A 26539-nucleotide genomic window follows, 5' to 3' on the forward strand; every position below is an offset into this window, starting at 1 on the left:
ATCTTCCAGCTTCTCTATAGAATCATATCATAGAATCATAGAATGGCCTGGGCTGAAAAGGACCACAATGATCATTTAGTTTCAATCCCCCTGCTGTGTGCAGAGTCGCCAACCAGCAGGCCAGGCTGCCCAGAGCCACATCCAGCCTGGCCTTGAACGCCTCCAAGGTTGGGGGCATCCACAGCCTCCTTGGGAAACCTGTTCCAGTGCGTCACCACCCTCTGTGTGAAAAACTTCTTCCTAATATGTAACCTAAACCTCCCCTGACTCAATTTAAAACCATTTCCTCTTGTCCTATCACTATCCACCCTTCTAAACAGTTGAATTCTCTCCTGTTTATATGCTCCCTTCAAATACTGTAAGGCCACAATGAGGTCTCCCTGGAACCTTCTCTTCTCCAAGCTAAACAAGCCCAGTTCCCTCAGCCTTTCTCATAGCAGAGGTGCTCCAGCCCTCTGATCATCTTAATGGTCCTCCTCTGGACCCGCTCTAAGAGCTCCATGTCCTTCCTGTACTGGGGACCCCAGGCCTGGACACAGCACTGCAGCCTCACAAGAGCTGAGTAGAGGGGGACAATCACTTCCTTCTCCCTGCTGGCCACTCCTTTTTTAATGCAACCCAGAACACAGTTGGCTTCTGGGCTGCAAGCGCACACTGCTGGCTCAGGTCCAGCTTCTTGTCCACCAGGACCCCCAAGTCCTTCTCTGCAGGGCTGCTCTAAGGGGTTCTTCTAGTTTGTACAAATACCTGGGATATATATACTGTATATATATATAGTATATATAGTGTGTATATATATAGTATATATAGTGTACATAGTGTGTATATATATATAGTATGTATATATATATATACTATATATATATATATTATAGCTTCTCTGTTTTCTGGGCTTGCAATTTGAGCACTTCTGATTGCAAATGTAGCACTTCAGGTATACCTCAATCCCTGTAGTAATGGTTAGGGACCACCTATCGCTTTCCCAAGCAAGCAAAAACGCGTGGCCCACAGTCTTTCCTATTCAATCTGGAAAAGGCAAAAAGAGGAGGGTTTGGGTAGAAGAAGGATATAAATACTATGAAGACACAGGTTGGGGAACTTTCCCTGTAGAAGTAGGATACGGGTTAGAACTGGAGATTTTCCAAAGCCAGGGTGCCTTCTGGTTAGGCAAAATAGACACTGTCACAAAGGGCCAGGTGTTGCCATCTGCACACTGAATAGCATTGGGTATTATAAGGAATCTCACTGAATGCCATTTGCTCATATGTCCCTATTGAAATTAGTCACTGAAATTAATGTGAGTAGAATATGTTGGATTAGGCCCTAGGATTAGTCACATAAAATTGTTCCTCTTTAAAATGGATTGAAACAGAGACATATAGACCAATGCAGTGCTGGTCCTGAGACCTCATTGTTTTGAGGGAACTTGGGATTTTTGTGTTTGCTGGCTTTTGTTGTTGTTGGTTTTTTTTTGTTTGTTTGTTTTTTGTTTCAGGAGGTGTGGGTGAATGAGAGAGGAATTATCAGAGGAAAAACAAGATGATTATTTTTCTTTCAGTTCTAATGAGAAAAGAATTGGCATAGAAAAGGAGAAGGTTTTCCTCCCTTAGATGTTATCTAAGATGCTGCCTTATTCCTCTAAGAAACAGAGATTTCATGTGTTATGTTACGTAGTGCCCCCCAAAAAGATGCATATCTTTTGCCTGGGGTGAGCAACTCTTGAGATTTCTGAAGTCAGGTTAGTACATTAACACCTTAGATTTAGGTAGCACACGGCTACAAGCAAATGTCTTTGGATGATAGAAGCAAATCAGACACTGCTTTTGTATGTCACAGGAGATTATTCTATTTTAGTGCTATGCCCTTTGGCTTTTCAAATGCACCTGTAGTGCTCTTGTTGTTTTTGCAAAGAATCTTGGTAGAATTAATTTACTGTAGTTGTTTTGTCTTTATGAATAGCAAATATTAGACCAGATTGTACTCAAAAAGCTCTTCACACCTTACTTGTACTGTTGCAGCAGCAGTTTATGGATAGGAAAGGCTTCTGTTCTTTAATGCCAGCACTGAATTCACCACTGTGCTTTTTCATTCACAACAGACAATTTATGGAACTGATGTCTGTATCTGGCCATATGGAAGATGAATTGTAGAAAGTCTGAAGATTGATCAAATTTCAGCTACGTGAATCTGAAAAACAAACAAACAAAACAAAAACCAAGCAGCTGATCTGATTGCATGTCTCTGATGTATTATTTAGAATGTTAGAATAAACATCTCAGAAAGCTCATGGTGCTTCCATGGCATTGCTATCACACTGTGGCAAGCTATTAACCATTATCTGGTGTTTCAGGAAGAGAGACATTGGTCTATCAAGCACTGTGGCAAATAATTGTCACTTGGAGTCTTTTGAAGGGAAGAGGGAGATGCAAATATTTGCGCTCTTAAAAAAAAGTTTCAATTTTACAAATAACTCATATCTCCTTTTTATTATCTATAGAACAGATTTCTAAGCAATGTTTTCCTCAGTTTTGACAGTTTTTAATTATAATTTTTTTATGTGGCATTAAAGATGGTATCATGCAGCCTCATTATAGCAGTGTGCTGTAACCCTCACTGTGCCTGTTGTAGTCCAATTCTGCTTCACAGGAACAACAGGAAACAAGATAACTTAACTGCAAATTAAGAAAGAATAGAAAATAGGCTGAGACCTATGATTAGAGTAGGTGGCCTTTAATAATCTTACCATTACCAGAAAATTCAAAATCATATGAATTTATTAGATGTTCTGTGATTTGGCAAACTTCAATCTATGTCAGCTGCTTAGGTTGTAGGTTTTTGGCTTTCTTTCTTATTTATTTATTTATTTTTTAATCTTAGTCTTCTTGGAGCACTGCAGAGAATAGCATTATTTAAGCCAGATTTCTTCAATGGTGTAGTTAGTGGAAAGAGTGAGGTAGAGAAATAAAAAGTGGAAATAAAAGAAAGGTGTTCAGAGCAGGAAAATACTAGGAAGTTTTGTGCTGTAATGGTGCTAGTATTTGGATACAGCTGGTAGGGAAGCAGCCTGAAGACCTGGTTTGGTTTGTCCCATCATCTCTCAGGATTGGTAATGTTATTGGTTCTGTTGTGTCAAGGTAGATCATAGGAATGTGGCATTAGGCCAAGAATCCATCTTGTCCAGCACGTTATCTCTCAAGCAGCTAATGGCAGAGTATAGGCTAGTTTATAGATTGATATTTCTCCCAAGAGCTTCCAGCAATCAGCTTTAAGGATTTCTCCAGCTGTTACTGAACTGTTGTGCTTAACGCTTCCTTGATGTGGTTTAATCCCATAAGTGAAACTCATTTCCCATAGGAGCCCCTTTAAGTTCTGCAGCACATTGTTGCACTAGTTTGGTTGCAGATGGTCCACCAGGGATGGGCTGGAACTGTGTTCTTGAGATTTATTGTTTTCAAGCCATTTTTATTAACCATCAGTGACAAATGAAAAGTGCAAGAAGGGATTTGCTTATTGTCTTATTACTTGTTTTTACCAGGAATGGCTTCATACTGATAAATATGATTTTGATATACAGATTTTTTTCCCCCACATTCCATACTCTTTGCTAAATAGTCTTCCTGTGCACCATGTACTTGAGTCATATCAGAACACATTTGCAGGTAACAGGCATCTCTCACTTTGTTCCTTGAGCTGCATACCTCAGGTACTTTGGTGCACTGGGACAGGACATAGCATTTCACATTTTTATATTTTATACCCATTATTATAAATACAATTGAAAATTTTAAGTGGGGAGCCTAAAGTCAGGTAAATGAGGCAGGTATCTGGTATTAGTGATGGCCTGTGGTATATGGCTATACTATGGATACAGTACCATGATTTCTACTCCTGTCTGAATTAATGGAAATTGCAAATGCTGTGATTCTGAAGACAAGGCATTCATGAGGAAAGCATAAACGCTCCTGAAGGCTGACAAGTGGACAGACACATAGATAAGGTTTTAATGCCCTTCAGATTAAAATCAGTAGTCTTATGAATAGCCAGGAGTTTTTGTTTGCCACTATAATCAAAATATTCACATTCCTACAAGCACTGACTATTTTTTTTTTTTTCCTTTAATCAACATGAACTCCAGAGGATTTATCTATTTGTTTATTTATTTAAAAGGTTGTGATAGCCTCCCTGATTTCAGCTCCCTGGGCAAGCACACAGGTAAACCACAACTGTCAAATTTTATCCAAGTTTCTAACAGGAATGAACTCTGCAATGCATATTTTACCTCGGAGCAATTCAGCTGTGCAAGGTGTACCAGCACAACGCCTCAGCACAGTCTGCTGCGCTCGCTGCCAGCCTGGATGAGAAGATGAGGGCTCTCAAAGCCCGGCTCCGCAAGAGAGAAGCGCTGAGACGCTTCCCTGATGCGCGTGGCTGCAGTGCCCTCTTGTGCGAGTGAGAGCTGACGAGCAGAGGCTGATTGGAAAGGTCTCCAAAGCTCCGCACCTGGCTGCCAACGAAGGAGGGAAACCGCAGACAAAATCCTCTTCCTGCTGTGGCTATTTGCGGCTGTGTTTTAGTCACCGATCTGTTGGGTTGCAGAATTGTTTTGTTCGGTTTCTGTGATGTGATATGATATGATATAAGGAGAACCCTCGGGCTTTTACAGCTTAAGATGTGCTTTGCATTCTGCGAGTATTTTGGCATCAGCTGGGAAATGAACACTTACTATTTCTGTTGCGGTGGTGCCCATGAGAACTGCTGTGGACAGGTGCTCCCGGCTGTGGTCAGTGCTGTCTCTGAGGTATGGCCCTTGCTGTGCTGTGAAGTTCTAATTGTGCAGCAAAAGATAAATAGCCAAATCAGTTTGATATTTTGCAGGAATGAGAAGGCAGATTTCCTCCTCTTTCTACCCCCATTTGTCAGCTGCACTTCATCCGTCTCTGAAATTAAATTAGTTAAATTAATATGTCTTGATTGGTCAAAAAGAAGAAAACTTCCAGGGGAAAAAAAAAAGGGCACAGTGATCAGAACTAAGTGAGCAGGACAGACCCAGGAGGGTTTTGACACATTATCATTTGAAAATGGCAAAGCAAAAATCTGCTGTGACTGCAGTGTTTCCAGATTGCTATAAGCCAAGAAAAATACCTGCTTGTGCAAATAAGTTCAACCGTGACACAGAAAATTCAGGGGGATCTGTGCCAGTCCTTTGATCAAATCAATGCTGATTATCTAAAATTATATCCATCCTTTTGTGGATATAATTCATGACAAAACTGTTGGGAGTGTTGGTGGCAGGGAAGCCAATTGTTACTTTATGACCAAGACTTAAAACATGAAAGCAAGAATGTCATAACATTAACAAAAAGAAAAATCCAAACTTAGTTCCTTGATACAGACCATTTAACTGTATAAACCTAAAAAGAGAAAATCAAAATAGATTAGGAGAAGAAAAAGTGTGGTACTCAAAGGACTTGGCATGGGTTTTTTAGCCTTAAGTACTTCAATTTACATTGAAATCCAGACAAAAAATGCAGCATCTCTGCAGTCAATGAAAAGGCAAACTGTTTTTTTTTTTTTTTTTTCCCTACCATGCTTTTCTGTAATCAACATGAAGATTCAGAAGCCTATTTTGCCTCATTTTAAACATTATATTCTAAACATTTTCTTAAGATGTTATAAACTGTGCTGCTCCGCCCTGGCTCTGCTTGCCTGCCAGTCTGCAGAGGGGAGGTTGGAGAGAGAGAGATGCAGAAATGAGGAAAGAGTTGCTAAGTTGAAATGCAAACTAGGCTGAGCTGTGCAGAAAGGAAGAGCTAAACAGGGCAAAGGAGGAAAGGAATAGTATCCTGACTAGAAAATAGATGTGGTGTGCCAGAAGATGTGCGTGAAAGTACCTGGAAGTAGTGCTTGATCATCACTATGCTGTCACCCTGCTCCCATTCTTCAGATCTGTTGGCTTGCCCTAACGCATTCTCCAGTCTGTCCTTCCTGTTTCTTGTTGGTCCTTACATGGCATAAGGCTTCCACCTGCAAAAGCCATCACCAGCCCATAAGTGAGGGCAATTTGAGATCCAGCTGGATTGGTGTCTTCTCAACTTCTTGAGGCAAACGGTGCTCATAAGCTAGGGCCCCATCTGAAAGAACTGTGTGTACCATAAAGGTAGTTTACTTCCTGCTTTATTTGGGCTTAACAAAAATTGGCTTTGCTTATGAGTCAAACTCATGGCATTAACCCAGTCAAAGCAAATTTGTGTTATTTAAGATAATTAACTTAGACTTTTTTTATCTGAGGATCCTATTAATTAATTGTCTGTTTCATTGCTCAAGAATACGAGAATGTAAAAATGCATTTGTTACACTCTGCACTCACTGGATTCTATTTCTTCCACCCTAAGTACACTGATTACATATACACAAGATATTGGCAAAGCCTCTGCCTGCTGGGCAAAGGCTCCCATCAACCTGCAGAACTGGGACCTGAGAGATGGAGGCTGTCCAGCAGAACCCTTCCCTTTGGTTCCCTCCTTGTGCTAGCATTCTGCCAGCAAAGGCAGCCCAGTGGGAGGCAGAAGCCAACACACTCTGACTTCCCCCACCACCTGCCCTTGCTCAGCCAGATGTCAGAAGTGGAGCAGGATATAAAATTAGGGTCATGAGCTGCAAATGGCCAAGCTGTAACACACCAAAGCTGCCTTCCTCTGAGCTTCAAGAAGGCTACTAAGATGGGGAAGGTTCTAGAGGGAAATATACATGAAGAGCAGCTGAGGTCCCTTGGTTTGCTCAGCCCAGAGCAGAGGAGCTGAGGGGAGGCCTCATGGCTGCTGCAACTCCTCAGGAGGGGAGCGGAGGGGCAGCACTGAGCTCTGCTCTGTGTGACAGCGACAGGGCCTGAGGGAATGGCAGGGAGCTGTGACAGGGGAGAGTCAGGCTGGGTGTTAGGGAAAGGTTCTTCACCAGAAGGTGTTGGGCATGGCTCCCCAGGGCAGTGCCCATGGCCCCGAATTGCTGGAATCCAAGAAGCATTTGGATGCTGCTCTCAGATGTATGGTCTGGTTTTTGGGGGTCCTATATAGAGCCAGAGGTTGGACTCGGTGATCCTTATAGATCCCTTCTAACTCAGGACATTCTGTGATTCTATGATTCAGGCCATTCCGTCCTCTGTCTCCACGTGGGGGTGCCCTGGTCCTGGCACTCTCTCTTGTGGTGGAGAGGATGGGGTGGCTGCCTGGGCCCCCCAGAGCATCTCCCTACAGCCAGGAGCATGGGTTGGAGCTGTCTGCCTGCCAACAAACGGAAGAGCAGAAGTATGGCACCTGCAGCACTGCAGGGCTTGCTAAAGATGAACGAGGGCCTGGAGAGGAATGCTACTAGGACAGCTGACCCAAATTGATCAGATGGATATTCCATACCAAGTAACATCTTACTCCACAATATAACCTGCAAGGGAAGTGTGGGTGTAAAATTTTGCCAAGGCTGCTGTTGTTTCATGACTAGCTGGACCATGGCCTGCTTGTGGTAAGCAAGTGCTTGTTCTATCACTAGTTTCTCTTTGTTTTGTTTTAACTTTTCCCACCTCTTTTATGTATTAAGCTGTCTTAATCTCAACATGTCATTTTTCTCACTTTTGCCTTTCCACTCCTCTCCCTAACCCTGCTTGTGGAGAGTTAGCAAGCATCTGTATTGTGCTCAGCTGCTTACTAGAGTCAAACTACAACACCTTTCAAGAAAGAAGGCTAACAGTATCCTGGGGTCATCAGTGCTTACATGAACATTGATTCTCAGCTGCTACTGAAATCAGAGCACAGCTGAGCACAGCAGCTGGAAGGCTTTGATTTTCACAAGGGCGAAATGATCAGCTAGGTTGTTCATTTTGTTCTTCGTGATAGACATCAGCTCCAGTTGGCACAGGAAGGAGATCAGCAGCATCCAGGGCCCCCTGGCTCATGAAGGAGTAAAATATGGCTTGTTACTCCCAGCAAGGTGATGGCTCTGTACTTTATTGAGCTGCCAGGGGTGCTGTGGACTGAACTGTCTTGCAGCTCTATGCAGCCTGTAGAGCTCCAGAGGAGGCCAGCCTCTGTCTATGAGGAAGGCTGGTGCCAGAATGTGTAAAAACATGGCTAAATAATGGCACAGCTGCAAGTGCTTCCTGGAGAAGAGAGCTAGCTGTGCTGAGAGAGTTTGCAGAGGCTAAATATTCTGTGAAATTGTGGAGGTGACTAAAGGTTTGCTTGATCTCCTTAGTCTCACTTACCCTATAGGAATACCATGTTGGGGGAACAAATTTACGAGAAAATATCTCCATACATTGTTGAAGACATATTTGCAGATTCTGAGAAATGCACAGTGATAACCTTACGTTTTGCTGCTAAATTCTTTCAACTCTACCTTTTGAAGGAGCACCTGGAAACAATTATTTACTGGCAAAAAGTCCCAGAAGGATCAGGAGCCACAATGGAAGTTAGCCTAGAGTTCATCTCTTGGCACAAATGTCTTTTTGAGTTCATGCCATTAATAACTTCAGCTAGCAACACGCCCAGGTTGAAATCTTTCATGAGACAAGTTGCAATACCTATACTTATAAATTTTTATTATTATTTTATTATTATTAATTATAAGAAAGAGCTGTATGTTAGCTCTAAGGTGAAGGCAGATGGCTTCTGGAAGAAGAGGGTTGTTTTTTTTTTTCATAGTAAGTAAGAAGTACCTGCAAATATTATATATACAGAATGGTCACCATTTGTAACATTGCTTAATTTCAAAATGTCACAGGGCAAAGACTGGTCACTCTCTTCTATTTGGACTTTTATTTGAAGAAAACTGAGTTTCAGCAAGGTTATTCTATTCACATGACAAGTGAGAGTTTCATGACAGACTTAAGGGCATTTAGTTAATACGTATTGATGTCTGTTTATGTGAATACAGGACACATGCATCCAGCTAGTGGTGACATTCGTGGGGAAAGGAAGGCAGAGATAGTTTTATCAGGTCAGTGCTTCCTGCAGATTCTCGACTGTACCAGCATTTGCATTTTTACATTTTAGGCTTGAGTCTACGCAGGATCAATAATGTTCTTTTGGTAAATATTTGGCATTATTTATTGAGTTATTCAGAATATGAAAAAGGAGCTCATTGATATTAAAGGAAAGAGAACGTATGAAGTCAAGAAGCAGTGCTTGTGTATAGCGAAGCCAAAAAAATATCAAAGACAACTTTTTCAAAACGGGATTCTTGATCTACTATTTTTCTTGTTTTGCCAGCAGAGGGCAGGTTTGTGTCATGAAATCTCTGTGCTCATTTTGTCACGTATGAACATAGTAAAAAAGGCTCTTCTGGTGGTAGATCCCCTTGAAAATTTTGTCATATGTATGCTTATTAGTACAGAATAATAAAAACCAGATGTAATCCTACAGGTAACCTTGAAGCTTGCTAAAAATCTAGCCCCAAAATATGTTCTTGTTTTCTAAAATTATGAAATCATCACTGATTCATTTATCCTAATGCATTTTTTTCCTGCTTCCATCATATTACAATATCTAAGATGTTTTCAGCATCAGATTCTTGTGAAGGCAACCAAGTAATACACTCACTGTTTCTGTGACCTGAAAGATGGTGTTCTATTAATGTTATTGTATCTATTAACATTCTACATATTCTATTAAATTAAGTTTTACCAGTAAAAAGCAAATATAATAAAGACCCTTAGGCTAAAGATGTTTTAAAAATCATATACGTATAATCCTGGCATGCAAAACACTAAGGAAAAAAACAAGTTGTTACATCATGGTAACAAGTCCCAGCAGGGTTAACCGCATGCCAATGTTTGTATAATTCTTCTCAATGCCATTTTGGTTTCAAAGTGACATGTTGTGGCATTACCAGAACGGGACGTTCTGAAGCAAAGCAAGGCAATTGCTTTTCTAACTCATGTGTCATCCCCAGGAGTCATGATCTTTCTGCTGCAACTATTTCATGTTGTGTTGCTTATGCATGCATCAACAGGACAGTTTAAACTCAGCAGAGGATGCAGTAGTTTGTGTGTCTGATTTTTGCATCCCATCTCTTCTGCATTTGTCAAACATGTGGTTTTCAGCCTTGGATTTTATGTTTGTTTCAGTTGTGATTTTGCATCTGGTGCCCTCAAATGACATAGTGCTGAAAACACATTTTTGCAGGCATTTATACCTACTGGCTGCCATTACTGTTCTTTACACTTCACACACTAGCACTCTTGCTGATTTAGATTTGCATTGCTTTCTATGCAGTATGTTTTAGTTTTCCATAATTTTTGACAAGTAAGGACTAACACAGTAGTACAGTGCTTAAATCAGTGTAATCTAACATTTGAACAGGCCCCATGGAATATGACAAGTATAGACCACTGCCAACAGGCCATGCAGCACTGTGTAAGGAGCTTTTACCTAGCAGCATTATCCTGGATAAGATAGTTATCAAACTGGCTCTGTAGTTTCACATCATCTCTTCCTAAGGGAATGACAGAACTTGGCTTTGCATTTGGACATTAGCTCTCACTCCCTCCAAGTCAGTCTTATTATGAAGTTTACTGTCTGGATGATTCAGTAATATCTAAGGAGAGAGCGAACTTCATCAAGTCAGGATGTATAGCCCCCAGTTAGCTGATGACATGTTAACGAAGACTATAAATAGCTTCCAGCATATAACTGGCGTGGCCAATATTGAACCCAGGTCTCCAGAGGTGGAAGACTAAAAAACCAGCCCTGGGGACATATACCTTTTCTAACTCCCATCACATTTCTAATAGTTACTAGGGCAGAATAATGTTTCGTGACCTTTGGGTTGTCCCATTACCACAACGTAATCTAGCTTTGCAAGCTTTGCAAAGGTCACTGTAAAAATAAAAATATTTCCTGCTGTGATCCATACCCTCAAACTCAAAGAAAAGGAAATATCTTAATAAATGTAGTGACATTTGCACTATAGGGCACAGTGCAAAGATCATGAACCATTATTCTGCACTAGTAATAATGTCACAATTTTATTCTTGCCCAGTGGTTACTGTATGACATTTGTGCTCACAGGGAAACTCCTGTGAATATCAGTAACTTAAAATATATTGCCTCAGGGTCCCGTTGATCTGCCATTGAAGTCGATGGAAGCTTTGCCATTTGTTTACAAGTAAGCAGGAAAAGGATTGACCTAGCATATCTCACAATCAAGATTGATATTATTTTTAACAATTCTTTTTCTTTTACTTCACTAAAAAGTGGGTAGTTGTCAATGGTTTTACATCCAGATGGAAGCCAGTCATGAGTGATGTCCCTCAGGACTCTGTCTTGGGACCAGTGCCCTTCAACTTTATGAACAACGCAGACAGTGGCACTGAAAGTACCCTTAGTAAGTTTGCTGATGACACCAAGCTGAGTAGTGCAGTTGACATAATAGAAGGAAGGGATGCAATGCAAAGGGGTCTGGACAGGCTTGAAAAGTGGGTGCATGAGAAACTAATGAGGTTTAACAAGGTCAAGTGCATAGAGTTGCACTTGGGTTGGGACAATCCCAAATATGAGTACAGACTGGGAGAAGAACCCCTAAGAGCAGTCCTGTGGAGATGGATTTGGGGGTTCTGGTAGATGAAGGGCTGAGCATGAGCCAGCAGCATGTGCTTTGCAGCCCAAAAGGCCAACTGTATCTTGGGCCAGCAGGGAGTGGGGGGTGATTGTCCCCCTCTACTCTGCCCTCATGAGGCCCCATCTGAAGTATGGCCTCCAGGCCTGGGGCCTCCAGTACAGGAAGGATGTGGAGCTGTTGGTGTGGGACCAGAAGCTGATCAGAGGGCTGGAGCTCCTCTCCTATGGAGAAAGATTGATCACAAGTGAGAAAGTGGAGTTTGTTTAGCTTAAAAAAGAGAAATCTCAGGGGAGACCTCATTGCAGCCTTCCAGTACTTGAAGGGAGCATATAAGCAGAAAGAAATTATTTAATCAGAGGGTGATGAGGTGTTGGAACATGTTGCCCAGAGAAACAGTGGGTACCCCGTCCCTGTAAGTGTCCTCTGGATGGGATCCTGGTAGCCTGATCTAGTGAGTGGCAGCCCTGCCCATGGCAGTGGGGTTGGAACTCAGTCTTCAAGGTCCCTTCCAACCCATGCCATCCTATGGCTCTGTGACTGATTCTATGAAAAAGCACCTGTTTATTAGATCCTCTATGAAATACGTATTTTAAAAGAACACAACTCGTTCTTATTATGCCCACGAGAGCTGCTGTGGTTATATTTGCTAAGGACAGATTATATGATGAGACTTTCTGAAAAAAAAAAAAAAAAAGTAAGTCATAAAACTTTTTGGTAGTTATGCAATTATTTGTGACTTGGGAGATAGATGTTACCTAATATTTCTTCACTATGTTCTTATGTGATGGGTAAATAACTGTTCCCTCTATTTCTCAAACAACAAAATAGACTAATTCAGAAATTTCTGGTCGAGATGGGGTGATACAACAGAATCTATAGAATTTTTAATGATAGTAGTAACAATACACACTTGAGCTTCAGAAAGTGTGGAAGTTCTTGGCTTTGTTTGACAGACTCTGTTCTTATGCTAGTTATTTGCAAATGTCCTCGAGCAGATATTTTTTAAGCTAAATTATGTCAGCCTTGGTCAATCTCCGTGAGATTATCACTGAATTCTTGGAAGGGTAGGTGGAGGGTTTGTATGCAATTGCAATCCATGTTGGTATTGGCCCCCATCTAGAAACACACCTTAGGCGTAATGTAACTCTGACAATATTTACCAATCTGAGAAGAACCCCACCCCTCCTACTATGTTAAAGAGAAGCCTATCTGAAGTAAAGGAAGTATTTCCAAGCTCAGTTAATAGTAGGATCATTTTATTAATTGTTTTGGATTACACAGTGCCTGCCTCTGCTCTGGCGTCACTGTGTGGGAGATAAATGTTTTTTTCCTTCCATGGCCTCAGAATTTGTCTGCAGCAGAACAAAATGCAATGCCAGTTCTCAGGGAAGTACATGACTGTTATTTCTTAACAGATTCTGGTGGCTAAAATTATCCTCAGCTGCAGGGGATGGTTCATGTTTACAATTTGAGGAAGAAGGCAGCAGTTGTATCGTTCTACATGCCTCCCGCTAATCTCTCCCCTGCTACAGCTGGGTTTGTGGTGTGAGAAGTTTTCTGGTGCAGTGAGATGTGGGTAGGAGTGTCCCATGGAGATCAGCTGCACCTATGAATCGAGCTTCGGTGAACTCAGTAGGTGGGATCTGATGTCAAAATTGCTGCAGCCTCTTTGAGACCCATCGAGCCATCCTCAGCTGTCATGTCAGCCTGGTGTACTCTGTTTGAAAGTGAAGTTCAGCCCCATCTTTGAACAAACAAAAGCTGGGAACCACTCCTATGAGTCAATGCATCCAGTGCATGAGACTGAGCAAGTTCAATAGCTCAAGGAAAGATACGCTCTAGTTCTCAAAAGGGCTAGAGCTAAACAGCACAGCCTGACCCTGTATTTGTTTTTCTTCTCCTTGTCCCAGCCAGGAGCACAGACAGGCTTGCACAGTCTGTAAGCAGCTGAGTACAATTTTTCCTGTGGGTGGTAGTATTTAGAAAGTGTCCCGCCTTGCCTGCTTTTTTCAGATTGCTATCACCCTCCCCTGATGGGATTATGAGCTTGGCTTCTCAGAGGCACTGCCTGCTCCAGCTGGCTCAAACAGGGAGCAGTGGTGAGAAAACAGGATGGGGGGTGACTATAGCTGTGCTCACAGTCTTCATCTGGGGGAGGGGAGTGAGGGTAAAACATGAGCATAGCATAAAAAAGTCAAAAATTCTCACCCCCAGTGAAATTCCTTTAAATACGTGAAGGAAATGACCAGGGAGCAGACAACAGTCATGCTTTTGTGACTCACTGTCTTGTTTTCAGCCAGTACCCTTTCAGTTTCCTCACTACCTGCTGTCCCTATCTATTTCTGCAGAAAACTATCACAAGAATTGGCCTCTTTAAAAGTGTCATTAAGGAATTAGCATTGCAACACGTGAAGTTTGAAAATACACTAAAAACACGCAGAGAATTATCTTTCTTTTTGAGAAATAAAAACATCACTGAAGTTAATTAGGACTTGGATGATTGAGGAGCTTTCATGAGTGCTTTGGTTCTTTAAGATTTTGCCCCCCTCCCTCGAATGGTTCTTATCACAGGATGCCTATAGAGGGGGGTAAAGTACAGTCTGATCCCACAGTGTATGGCTATCTGGCTTGCTTCTCTTCCCAGCTCCTAAAGAAGGAAGACTTACAGAAGAGAAATGTTCTGAATGTCAGTGGGATCCTTAGAAGAGCAAGTACATCTGGAGAAGTGGCCTCTGAGGTACTATGCTGTCTTCATTTTGGTGTGTTTTCTTCAGAACCTCCTAACTAACTTTGTTAGTAGCATGCTGTTAGGGAGTTCTGAGGATACTGGCTTCAAAATTTATTGCAGACAGCAGAGCCTGAGGTGAAAGGCTGTGTAACTTTGTAGCATCCTCATGAAAAATGCTGTTACAACTGATTCTGCCATGGGTACTTTTGAAAGCTTGACTTAGCATGTCTTCAGTTACAGCCATGAATACCTTCAGCTCTGGGGCCAGAGTTTTAGGGATCAGCTTAGTCAGCAAGGGAAAGTCAGTCTTCTAATTTGATAGCCTTTAATTATATACGTATACATATACAAACACGTAGATTATCTGCTACCTCCTACTGCAGAAGTCTCACTGAAATTAATGGGTTATTCAAAGAGTAAACTATGAGTAATAATGAATAAAGTTAATACTCAGCATGACTAATGGTGGTAGGAGGGAGAGTCTTAATGGCTTAGACAGGAGGGTCTGCTGGAAGCCAGCATCTGATTTGCACGAACGATGACTTTTCAGAGTGGTGTTGTTCACTTGTTACTAATCATTAAGTTGCGGCACCCATTTTATCAAAGACTTCTTGATCTCTGCCTTTGTGCCTTTCACAAGGCGTCATTTACATGTGTGGCAGAAAATGAGTCATGTACAGGCAGTTGGTCTCCTGATCCCTTTTCTGTTTAGTTTTAGCATGGTCTGCATCTTTACAGCAACGTTTTATTTAGACGTAATGTTTCAAAAAGTCTGTGGCAAAGCCCCTCACAAGAGGCTTTTTTCATTCGGTGTAGAGGAAAGCATGAGATGAGGAACTGATTAAGCAATAAGAAAAAAGCAGAATGAGATCATGTTTCAAAACTGCTAACGGTTCCTTATACAGTGCTGTACAGTCAATCTGAGTCTAAGCCATGTTGTAACATATTGGTGTGCATAGAGGACTTAAAAAAACTGATGTACAATTATCAACATCCAAGAAGAACAGAAGTTTTAGAAGAAGAATAAGACATGGATTTATTCACCCTGATGTGAGCTGTTGGACAGCCAGCTCTGCATAGATGTGGCTGAGTTTAAGTCACTGAAACAAACTGGTAATGGAGTGGGGAGTGCTACTACTGAGTGATTTACAGTAAAATGAAATCTGCTGACCTTCTGTGTTTCTGTAAGTGCGGTTTTTTTGGAGAGACCTGAAGTGTAAATTCTGTTGGGATGAGGAATGAGGGAATCAATATTCCTTTTACAATACAAAGAGACCTTAACTCTTTTAAAACAAATTCTAAAGAGATGTGTCCCCAAATTCAATTCAGTTCCTTTCTAGACCTTATTTCTAGTTCTTGTCACTACCTCTCCATCTATGGCAGCCTTTAGTTTTCTCCTGATGGATTTTTCAGTAGAGTGTTATGCTGCTAATACAAAAATGTAGGAAACATTAAAAATTTAATACTCTATAGAGGTCCTTTGGTAGATGGACCTTAGGAAAATGAGGTCAGGAGGTCTGGGAAAGAGGCAAGGGTGTATATTTCAAGGATTTGTCCTGATGTACCATTTAGATTCTAACATGCCACCTAGTATTGACAGCAATAATAAGTCAAACCAAACAGGTGTGTTAGATTGTGGATATTGATGAACAGGTCATCTCAGGCTATCTAAATTGCAAGCATTGTCTCAATGATTTATGATGAGACAGAGCGATGTTTAATACTCTAATCTATTAAATGTCCCTGCTGGGTAAGAAAAATTATATGGGTCAAGGTATGAAAAGAACTAACTCCATCAGAGAATCTCTGTTGGATTCTACTACTGTGTAATTAAAGCTCACATCAGAGTAGATTCTCTGTTATGGCCACATCAAAAGCTAAGGTCAACATTTTCTCAGCAGTTTTGCAATGTGAACATACACTTACCAGTCTTTCTTGCAATCACTCAATCCATTCTCATTCTGCTTTTATATTTTATGTGAATTCAAGTTTTCAGATGCTGTAGGCTAATATAAAGTAATACTTGTGCTGTTCATCCAAAAGGAGATGGAAGCTAGAAACTGGATGATAAGTAGCTTCTCAGGGATGTAATTTTCAAATAATTCTTGCTTGTTCTCTTCTTATTGTGGCCTAAAGTGGATCAGGTTAAATTTGGTTGTCAGAGACCTGTCTGTCTGGTGACCACAATATCGTCTGCTGTCTGGAGGGTAGCTAGAGGATAACTGTTAAGGTGGTGTGAATTGCAGTATTGAGTTGGTTACCTTAACATGCTTGTTGCATGAATTTGACAAGCGTGGCTACTCCTTTTCTGTTTGACAGATTGGATGAATAGGCTACCAAGCAAGATACATTCTTCTCAGAAGAAAACGGAGCAGGTTGCCTGTTATGGCAGCAAATGTCAGGCAGAGGGACATTACAAAACTGATGAATAATCTGGATTGATGGAACATTTATTCCTAGGCATGCAAGAATGGAAACCTTTTTTTTTTTTTTTTTTTTTTTCTTTCCTAAGAGCTAGCTAGCAGCAGGCTTGCTAGAACAACAAGAATGTTCTTGTTGACTTAACTGGAAATTGCATTGTGTCTCTGGTATTAATAATGCATGATATAAATATGTAACATCTCAAAAAAGTCAGCAGCTCTCTTGAGCATTTGCATGTGTGAGCAAGGTCAATAGTGCATCGAAACTGCATCCAGATCTCCGGAATCCAAACTCTACATAGGCAGTGTCTTTTCTTGTATGGTAGAGATTCACTATGAACACTCACTGCTATTACCATTGATGCAGTGAATGAATACTAAATACACTGTGATGTTCAAGAACAGTTTAGTTAACTTATGGCAAGTTACAGTTTGGTGTTTATTCTGGAATCTTCTCTGAGCTTTAGAGCAAAGCCTGTGTGTGTGGTTATTTATATACCATCTACTTGTCAGTCAGTGGCAAATTAAATTATCTTCTAAACAAAGTTGAAACATCAATATGTTGAGGGGAGGGAAGATATTCATTTTTTATCTTACATTGTTTACCTTGTTTTATCTCGCTAAACAGTTGAAATGGAATCAGGAATCTCCACTGCAAAAGAAAAATGCACAATTAACTTTCATATATGTAAGCTGTTAACTGTATCCTTCCCCCTTGTGATGGGGATCCCTCTGTGTGATACAGATATGTTGATATTTGCTAGCTTGTCTCTTCATTGTATCCTCTAAATAAAGCAGAGAAGAGCAATACTGCAAGTAAGAAAGACTATTAGTACCTTTGGAATTATACATCCACTGCACTGGGAACTGTGAAGAAATCTTTCTCACAGTGTACCCTTCTTCATCCTTTGGAAGGAACAAGCTGCTTTCAGCCTGCTTGAATCACCACCAAAGTCTTGAATAAGCAGCTGCTAGAAATTTGACTTAGAATTGAGAAAGAGACAAGAAGAGGAAAATATCCCCTCACTGTGAGTGAGGAGAAGAGAGACCTCTCAGGAGGTAAAATTGATTTTTTTTTTTCTCTTTGTAAGTACATTATAAAGAAAAAAAAAAAGCTCTATTTTTTATGAGGAAAATGCAGCTAGTGAAGTGGTTATGAATGAGTCATTCCGCCAAGGTATCTTTTTAGGGCCTGGACATGTGTTTCAGATCTGCTCTCATTCGATGCTGGTACTGATTCCTATGCCAATTAAGTTTTGCTGTTGACTTAATTGTGAACAGGCAGTGTTCTGTCTCCATAATTCTTTGTGCGATAACTAAGATCTTCCAGTTTATCTCTATGGAATTTTGCTCTTCATACAAGGCTTCCATCTGATCCTGTGGTATTCAGTCTAATTTTTGACTTTCTAATGGAGTTAAATGAACATTTTGCAGATCTAGTGTTCTGTAGTTCTGGTAGTCTGGACAGCTGTTTATAGTCTACCGACTGAATAAATACATTTTGGAGAAATTGATGTGTTTACTCAGAACAGTTTTCTAATCATTCCAGTGCTTGCACAACACTAACTATCGTACAGCTTTCTTGCTCTGCCTGTCATCATGCTCTTCATACAACAGAGAAAAACAAATCATTCTAAATAACTTGAGCTGCTGGCTGCAAAAAACCTGGAATGTACAGCATGACTCAAAAGAAGACTATTAACGTGTTTGCTGACTACAGTTGTTCATTGACAATGGACAGATTGGTTCAGGCAAGTACATCTTCTAGGACTATGGCTAGGCAAGAACTGGAATTAAAGCTTTTTTCAGTTTAGGCTTCAAACATGTCTATTATTTGTCCATTTTCTTTTTCATTTTTTGTCCACTTGTCTATTCCTGTTGTCAGTTTTTGAGTCTTGTTCGAGACAGGAGTAGAAGTACCAAAATAATCTGGCAGGATATAGTGTTTCAGACGTGAATCAATCACCCCATCCAGTGAGGAGAATTCCAGTCTGCCTGGTGTGGTTATACTGGGCTGCTTGTGCTTGAGAAAGACAATAAGAGGGTGGGATCTTCTTAATCATTGCTGTGCGTGAGACAAAAGTTTTCAGAATATGGCTTAAGGAAAAGCTCAGGACTGTGGGTTTTCTGGAAGCAGTAGTGGTTGGAGGAGAGGGTATGAAACACAGAGTGAACTGTGGCAGTCAGATATGTTAGATCTTGTTTTTGAGACTTTTGTTTTTAATGACTTTCTTTGTCAGTGGGGTCAATAGCTCCTGTTTCCAGTCTTTCCTCATGAGTCTGTCTGAAAAACAATGAGACTGAAAATAGCTGTGTAGTGTGGCCCAGCGTGGTTTGCTGTGTAGCTGCCACCAAACTTCTGTGCTACTGTGTCCAGAAAGCCATGACCGCAAGGTAGGTGGCTGACAGAAGTATATTGCTTAAGGCTTTGCAGCAGTCAGCCCATGTGAAGTACAGGAGCCTTGTAAAGAGGCAGAGAATTGCGTGTGTTTTTTCAGCACCTACCTGCACAATGGCAGTCTCTGTCTCATCAGTTCTGAATTCACCTGACAAAGAGAAGGGAAGCACCTCCAACTTGTAGCCACTTGGCAGGGACAAAGGTATGTTGCTGTTGTCCTGTTTTTATCTTTGACCATCTGGATCAGGAATGATTCCATTTGACTCCCAAACTGGGCATGTGCTGGTGTAGATACAAGGGCATTAATGGAGCAACAGCTCTCTGTAGCAGAGGCAGTTCATTCTTAAGATAGTTGCTGTAGTCTTTTTAAGGTAAAATTTTTCTGGACATTGTGACTAAGAGAAATGAAAACAGTCATTACCTGTGGCTTGAGAGAAATACTTTTCTGGGTTCCTCGCAATCCCTCAATCCAATTTTCAGTAGAACTTGAAACTTGCAAAACATTTCCTTTGCTAAAAGTAGACTGTTTTCCACCTTTCACTGTTTTTTAATTTTCAGAACTCTAAAAAGGAAAAACAACAAACATATTTTTCTCCTTCCCTACTTCCCCAACTTTTTATTCATTTCTGTTCTTTCAAGAACGAGGATGGTTTGAAAGGGGGGTTTTAAGAACCTGACTTTTTTTTTTTTTTTTTTTTTTTTTTTTTCCCCCCAGGCATGGAAACTTTCTCTGAGATGTCAGAAAAAATATCCAAGGGGATTGTCTATAATAGCATGGGACTGGATTGATGAGTACCATTAGATATATAGTTAAATAATCCCATATATATAGTTACAGAATCCCACTTATAGATATATAGTTACATACAATAATAATATAGTACATATATATTACATCTGAATTTGTTTAGCTTTTTTTTTTTCCTACCAAATTAGATAACCTATGCACTGAGTATGAATAAATAGCAAACTGTTTCCATAGTGATGAACAACAAACTGGAATCTGACTTTCTGGAGTGGAAGGCAATGTGTATTTAATGATTGTCTATACAATTCATTTTGCTTACTGTAAAACTGATATTAAGGACAAAAAATGAAGAAAAAAAAAAGCCTCTGACAATACACAATCTCAACTGATAATGTGAGGAAAGACAAAACAGCAGGCTATGCCCAAGCCTTTTGGCCTTTAGGCAACAGTGTTGATCTTTCTAGAAGGATCACTATTTTAGAAGATAGGCATTCAGTGACAGTCATCTGCCTACTTGCTCATTTTGCCTTTTGCTTGTGGAAACTTGCTGTTCAGAATCATCTGCATTACAATTACACTTGCAGTAATTATGCCTCTGTAGGTCAGATGAGCCACTACCATTTTAGTATTCCATAAAAAATTTTTTTAAAGTCTCTGCACCAATATGATTAGTGAAAGTAAAGTGGATAATCACAGAAGGTGAAATTTTTGTTTCCATCAAAGTAACAGCTGGATTTGCTATAGCAAGTCAGATAACACTTACTTCATTCTGGCTTTGCTGATGCTCTAAATACAGGAACGACTATGAACACTGTGCAACTGACTAATGGCTTCACTAGAGTGATTAATGCCCATTATCTACTTTACTTCAGAGTTTGATATTTACTAAACTGATTTTAATACCTTGAAATATGCTGAAACCACCTCAATTTCTTGTAAAATTACATATTGTGAGCAGGGTGGTGATGAATGCAGGCTGGAGCATGCACTAGGTGATAGTTTGCAATAGGGAGTGGGCCTGCAGATTGAAAAATAACGTCTTTGGAAGCGTGTGTGTAAGACATAAGATAATTTTGGAGCTAGCATCTCCCACATATAGAGCGATGCTGTCTTTTTTTTTCTCCCAGTACTTCACATGCTCTTCTGGACAGAAAAACTACGCAACCAATGGTCTCATCTGTTCCTCAGTAGAGGCTCATGCAAAGAGGTAGAAAGTTGCCAAATCTTAGATGTGTAAATGCTATTAAAGCTGATGGGAATGAAGTGCCTGAATGTACTGGATTTTCAGAAGGTCTACATAGCCTGGTTCTACTCTGCTTCAAGATCTGTGCTGCTGTAGGTGTTTTTTCAGTTCCGAACTTGTGCTGTATTAAAGGTTATTATAGATAGTATGTTTGCCCTTGATGTTGTGCTCCTGTGTTACTGTTCTCCTTGTTTCCTTATCCCATCTGACATGTTTCTTTCTTCAGTTTGAGCTACTTGCACAACCTCTCCTGCTCCAAGAGCTCCACATCCTTCCTGTACAAGGGAGTCCAGGCCTGGACACAGTACTCCAGATGGGGTCTCACAACAGCTGAGTAGAGGGGGACAATCACCTCCCTCTCCCTGCTGACCACCCCTTTTTTAATGCAGCCCAGAACCCAGTTGGCTTTCTGGACTTCAGGCACACACCGCTGGCTCATGTCCAGCCTCTCGTCCACCAGGACCCCCAAGTCCTTCTCCATAGGGCTGCTCTCAAGGAGGTCTTTCTTCAGTATATTTAAATACCTGGGATTGCCCCAACCCGAGTGTAGTACCCTGCACTTGGCCTTTTACAGAGACAGATAGTTATGGAACAAGGAAAAATGGCTTTGAACTAAAAGAGGAGAAATTTAGGCTACATGTTAGGAAGAAATTCTTTATTCAGACGGTGATGAGGCACTGAAACAGGTTGTATGGGACCCTGGGCAGCGTGATTTAATGGTTGGTAACCCTGCCTATGGGAGGGAAGCAGAAACTACATAATCTTTAGGGTTCCTTTCAACCCAAGCCATTCTATGATCTCCACCTGAGATCCTACATGTTAGATCCTGTTTCTAATCAGTCCTCAGTGGCACAGGACAACACTTAATGTGGCTAACTTCCACCCTCTTTATCTCTTTATCAGCCAGTTTATCTCAAAGCTGGTACAGTTATTTTGAAGCCCTTCTAAATTCTGCTGTGTATGTGCCTAGCTTTGCATACCAGTAGGGATGCTTTTGGTAGAAAGATAGTACTATTTCCGTGTCATACATTGGTAGCTGAGGCACAGAATGCACCTTCTTTAGATCACAGAGGAAAATCTGTTGGTGAGCTGTGAATTTGACTGAATCTGAGTCCTGCATCTGCCAAAGTATCCTTACAGACTGTTGTTTTCAACAGGGTGGTTTTCATAGAAGTAATAGGGATTTTGCTGCAGGTGTTCATCAAGCTCATTCTTCAAGCCTCAGCAGTTGGTATGGATGGCTTAGCCAGCTTCATTTAGAAGAAAAGTGACTGTAAGCATTGATTGGTAAAGTCAAACTTTGTGGGCAGCCTGTCCAGACAGTACTATGCAATCTTTTCATGCCCTTGAGGCTACAGGATTGGGTGTTAGCCTTTTTTCCTGTGAAAAAAGAATTCCTTTTCAAAATCCAATAGATTTCTAATGTGTGCTTTGGTAATGTGGAGAACTAGCATGTGCTTTTTTCCCCCTTCACATCAGAGGAAGGCAAGCCTGCAGTGAGGCTGCGCTGCTCCAGAGATTCATAGCCAGTGAAATGTGGGATGTATGCGGCAAAATGCTCTTGATATCAAGCCTTAAGATGTGGCCTGAATTACCTGTATATGTAGCTTATGTGCTTGACAGCTATCTATATGAATGTGGTGACCTTGAGTCCTGTGGTCTTTGCTAGGAATCTGAGAGCCAAGTACAGTTTAAGCAACATGAAGAATGTGTCTCTGCAAATTCTGGCATGTCTAGGCCTTTCTTCTTGTGCCAAACTGAGACTCCAATCATCTGCATGATGCTTCCAGCACAAATTCACCCTTTTAACCTCTTAACACACCTTGTATATGTGCGTGCATATCCTCACGCTCCAGGGTGAAGGGAGCCAAGGATAGCAAGCACTTTTGGAGAGGATGAGTAGATACAAGTCAAGTGGATCTCCAAGACTGCTAGGTCTCTAGTTCTTAAGCAGGCAAATGGAGAAAATGGAGGAGGAACGATACTTTAATACTCAATGAGTACTATAGAAGGGTGAGGAATCTTCCTGTAACCTGCAGAAGTTAAAATCAGCACACTAAACTTTGTCTTTGTCAGGTTTCTAACTAACAAATAACAGTGCTTATATAAGCTTTGGCTTTATTTCTGAGGGAAATGGGAAGAAAAAACTTGGTATGGTCAAGAAACTCTTAATTTTGACTCTGACATTAACCTGCTATGATTATCAGCAAGTTTTTTTTTTCTTCTTCTTTCTTTTTTCTCACCTTTTCTTTCTCTTTACCCTGCTGTTTTTTTCCATTGAAAACTCAAACCTTCTCTGGGTCTCCTGGAAGGATTTAGGTTAGATTAACCTGCACTGACTTGTGTATTTTTACCAGGGATCACCTGTTGGGAATCTCATCCATTTGGATGCAGCAATAATGTGAACTCTGCTACTGCCAGTTTATGCTTGTGGAGTGTGAGGCTGGGCTTATTTTGTGAGAGCAATGCAGAGATACCTTTGGCCACTAGATGACTGAGGCATCTCCTTATATAATATGTAAAAGCAGATTGATGGATTTACTTAGTGCATACCCACTGCAGACCTGATTCAGTGTTAGACCCTAGGTTGCTTTCTCTCACTTCCTGGCTCACAGTTTGTATACTTGTCTCATGTTCAGCCCATTTTACAATCTGACATCTTTCTTGGTTGCCAGGTGCATCAGAAGAGATCCTAGCACAGAGTATAGGAGAGGGGTATTGCACTGGTAGTCATCGCCTCATACTACATGTTAGGTGGATGGCTTATTTAATAATTATAGCAGCTTAGAGGCTGCCTGCATGTTTGGAATTGGCAAGGTGCTGTTCTTTCACGTACTCATGCAGAACTGAAAGCAGTGAAGTTTGGTTGTAGAAGTCAGTCTAGTGGAGGCTGTGATAATTGCTGGCCCTTGAGTGGCAACAGAAATGTAGCGGGGCTGGGAGCAAATAATTTTATAAGGTGCTCTATAAAAAATGAATAATTTCCTTTGAAAATGACACTTATCTTTTGGCTTTAGGAGTTCCATAGAGTGGACTACACAATGGAAACCTCTCTAAGGACTTCCACAAAGAGGGAATTAGCCAAGTCCTGCTCAGAGGACCTTATGTCTGTTCTGAAAATGTAGCAAGCATCTACTGTGCAGTGAGCTCTCCCTCAGCAGCCAGCAGTTACTAAGCCTTTGAAAAGCAATAATGCTTTCAGGCTTTGTGCACCTCCCATCTCCATCAAAAACCCTGTAATTTTCTGGGGTATTTAGAAGAAAATGTTTGAAATAGCTCTTGATCTACCAGAGTGCTAATGGTTTCTTTGACGACTTGACTATATCATTAACTCCTGCATTATTCTATGCCAATTTCACAAAGAGTAGTAGTTTCAGCTAATTCCCTCTTGGGAATGTAAGAGTTGGATATCATGTTTGTTTCCCCGTGGTGAATTCTGCATGAATGGTTCTCCAGGCACACAGAATGCAGGGAAGGGAAACTTAGAAAAAGCTCATCAAACAGAGAAAGGAGGGAAATAAAAGTGGAAGAATTAAAAAGGTTTTCAAATGCAGAATGGTGAAAACTATGTAATTCTCTTACTATGGAATAACTTGAAATTTTCAGTTATTTGCTTTACAAAGGGCATTACAAGTAATTCACCAGTTATTTTACCAGTTACCAGTTTACCAGTTACTGGCATTACCAGTAATTCACAAAAGGTGAATTACAATAGAAAGCCATTTTCAGAGTGAAGAACTGAGATGCAGTGAAACCTCAGTGGCTTACCACGGGGCTCAGATTTTACTGGAGAGGTCACCATTATGTTCTTAGTTTTCAGAATCACATAAGCAACACTGCTAGAGCAGATGTTGTTCTGCAAACAGCTGTCCTCTTTAATCCTGGGTTCTTGAGGGCTGCTCCAATGTCTGCTCTCTTTCCGAAGAATTTCACTGAGGACTTTATCACCAGGGAACAGTTCCAGGTGAATTAATCACAGAATCACAGAATTGCCAGGGTTGGAAGGGACCTCAAGGATCATGAAGCTCCAACCCCCCTGCCACATGCAGGGCCACCAACCTTCCCACCTAATGCTAGACCAGGCTGCCCAGGGCCCCATCTCTTCCTAGTTGCTCCATCAAACAAATCTTCTCTGCTTTCACGTCATGGAGAGAGATTTACAAACGTGTGGAAGAACAAGAGGATGGACCTAAACTCGGGATTCTTACTTCATAGGAAGCTTTTATGCACGGGAATTGAAGTATTCCAACGGTTTTGGGCCAGTAGAGGGAGGTGTTACACATGTGTAAGCCCTCTGCAGCAGGGAGCAGTGCCTCTCTGAAGGGGGATGCCAAGCCCAGTTCAGCGCACATAAACTGAGGGGTTTCTCTTCCTTCCTTCATGCCATGTCCCCGGTTGTTTTAGAGTGCCTTCCGAAGCTGCTTTCTTCTAGAAGCTGAAAATTCAATGCGGAAAATTCTGTAAAAAAAAAATACTGCATGCTAAACATACACTGAAAGAAAAAGCAGTAATTCATTTATTCAACCAAATAAATGGTCAGGCAAAATAGGCATTTGAATGTTTTCAGGCACATGTTATACGACTATTAAGAACTGTTCTGATAGCACTGGAATTAGTTTTATGAGCTAATGATCAATAGCGGCAGCAGTGAACAGCAGGGAGTGTACAGAACAGCTCCTAAGTGTTATAGTATCAGTGCCTTAGAATGACGTCAGAGTTGGGTCTGCAACACTCCAGCAGTCTGGCTCCCTGCACAGGTGTCCAGCTGGGCAAACAGAAAATCAAAGGGTTCATTATGTGATGATTAGCCATTGTAGAAGAGAAAAAGGCTAGTGAGAGGACAGTGGAAGAATACTGTAGGTCTAATAGTTCTTATCTTTATCAAGCTGAGACAGTGTGGAAAGAGAGCTGGCAAGGATGACAGCTGCTTTCCTCAGACATCCGTATGTAGGGACAGGGTGATACTGAACATACACTATTTGTGGAAGAGGGAGCTGCTCTCCCTCTTCCTCAAAATTTTGGGAAATTTTCTTCTATCTGAGCTTGTGTTGGGCAACAGGACTCCAGCTTAGAGGGATGAGTTGGGTATATTTCATCTGATACAAAGATTACACCCTTCTTCTTCCTTTATAATGATATAATGAATAAGATTTCTTGGGAAGTGGGTGGGCAGGGATTGCTTCAATGTGTATTATGTGTTAGTCCACTTTTAGCCACAAAATGAATTTGATAGGTTGGGAAGCCATCAGATCTGAATGGGAATGGCTGTGTTCATTTTAAATATGGCTGATGTAATGTCTGATTGATTAAACTCCCTTTGGCCCATTTAGAGCAAGATTAGATTATATACTATAGATCCAAGGATCTTTTGTCTCTGTTAGTGAAATTCATAGAG

General features: G+C 41.0%; 1 long non-coding RNA gene across 2 annotated transcripts in view; it reads left to right on the forward strand.

The window, feature by feature from the left end:
* Positions 1-26539, forward strand: part of LOC149917449 (uncharacterized) — a 64559-nt gene that overhangs the window by 9007 nt on the left and 29013 nt on the right. The window contains exon 1 of one of the 2 annotated variants that reach the window (XR_016467446.1): positions 14239-14344. The exons of the other annotated variant lie outside the window; for it this stretch is intronic. This is a non-coding gene — a long non-coding RNA (uncharacterized LOC149917449). Of the gene's footprint in view, positions 1-14238; positions 14345-26539 lie in introns of those variants that run through there. 2 annotated transcript variants of the gene reach the window in all.

This window comes from Phasianus colchicus, chromosome 6 (genome assembly GCF_987193195.1).
Source record: "Phasianus colchicus chromosome 6, bPhaCol1.hap1.1, whole genome shotgun sequence".
Lineage (NCBI taxonomy): Eukaryota > Metazoa > Chordata > Aves > Galliformes > Phasianidae > Phasianus > Phasianus colchicus.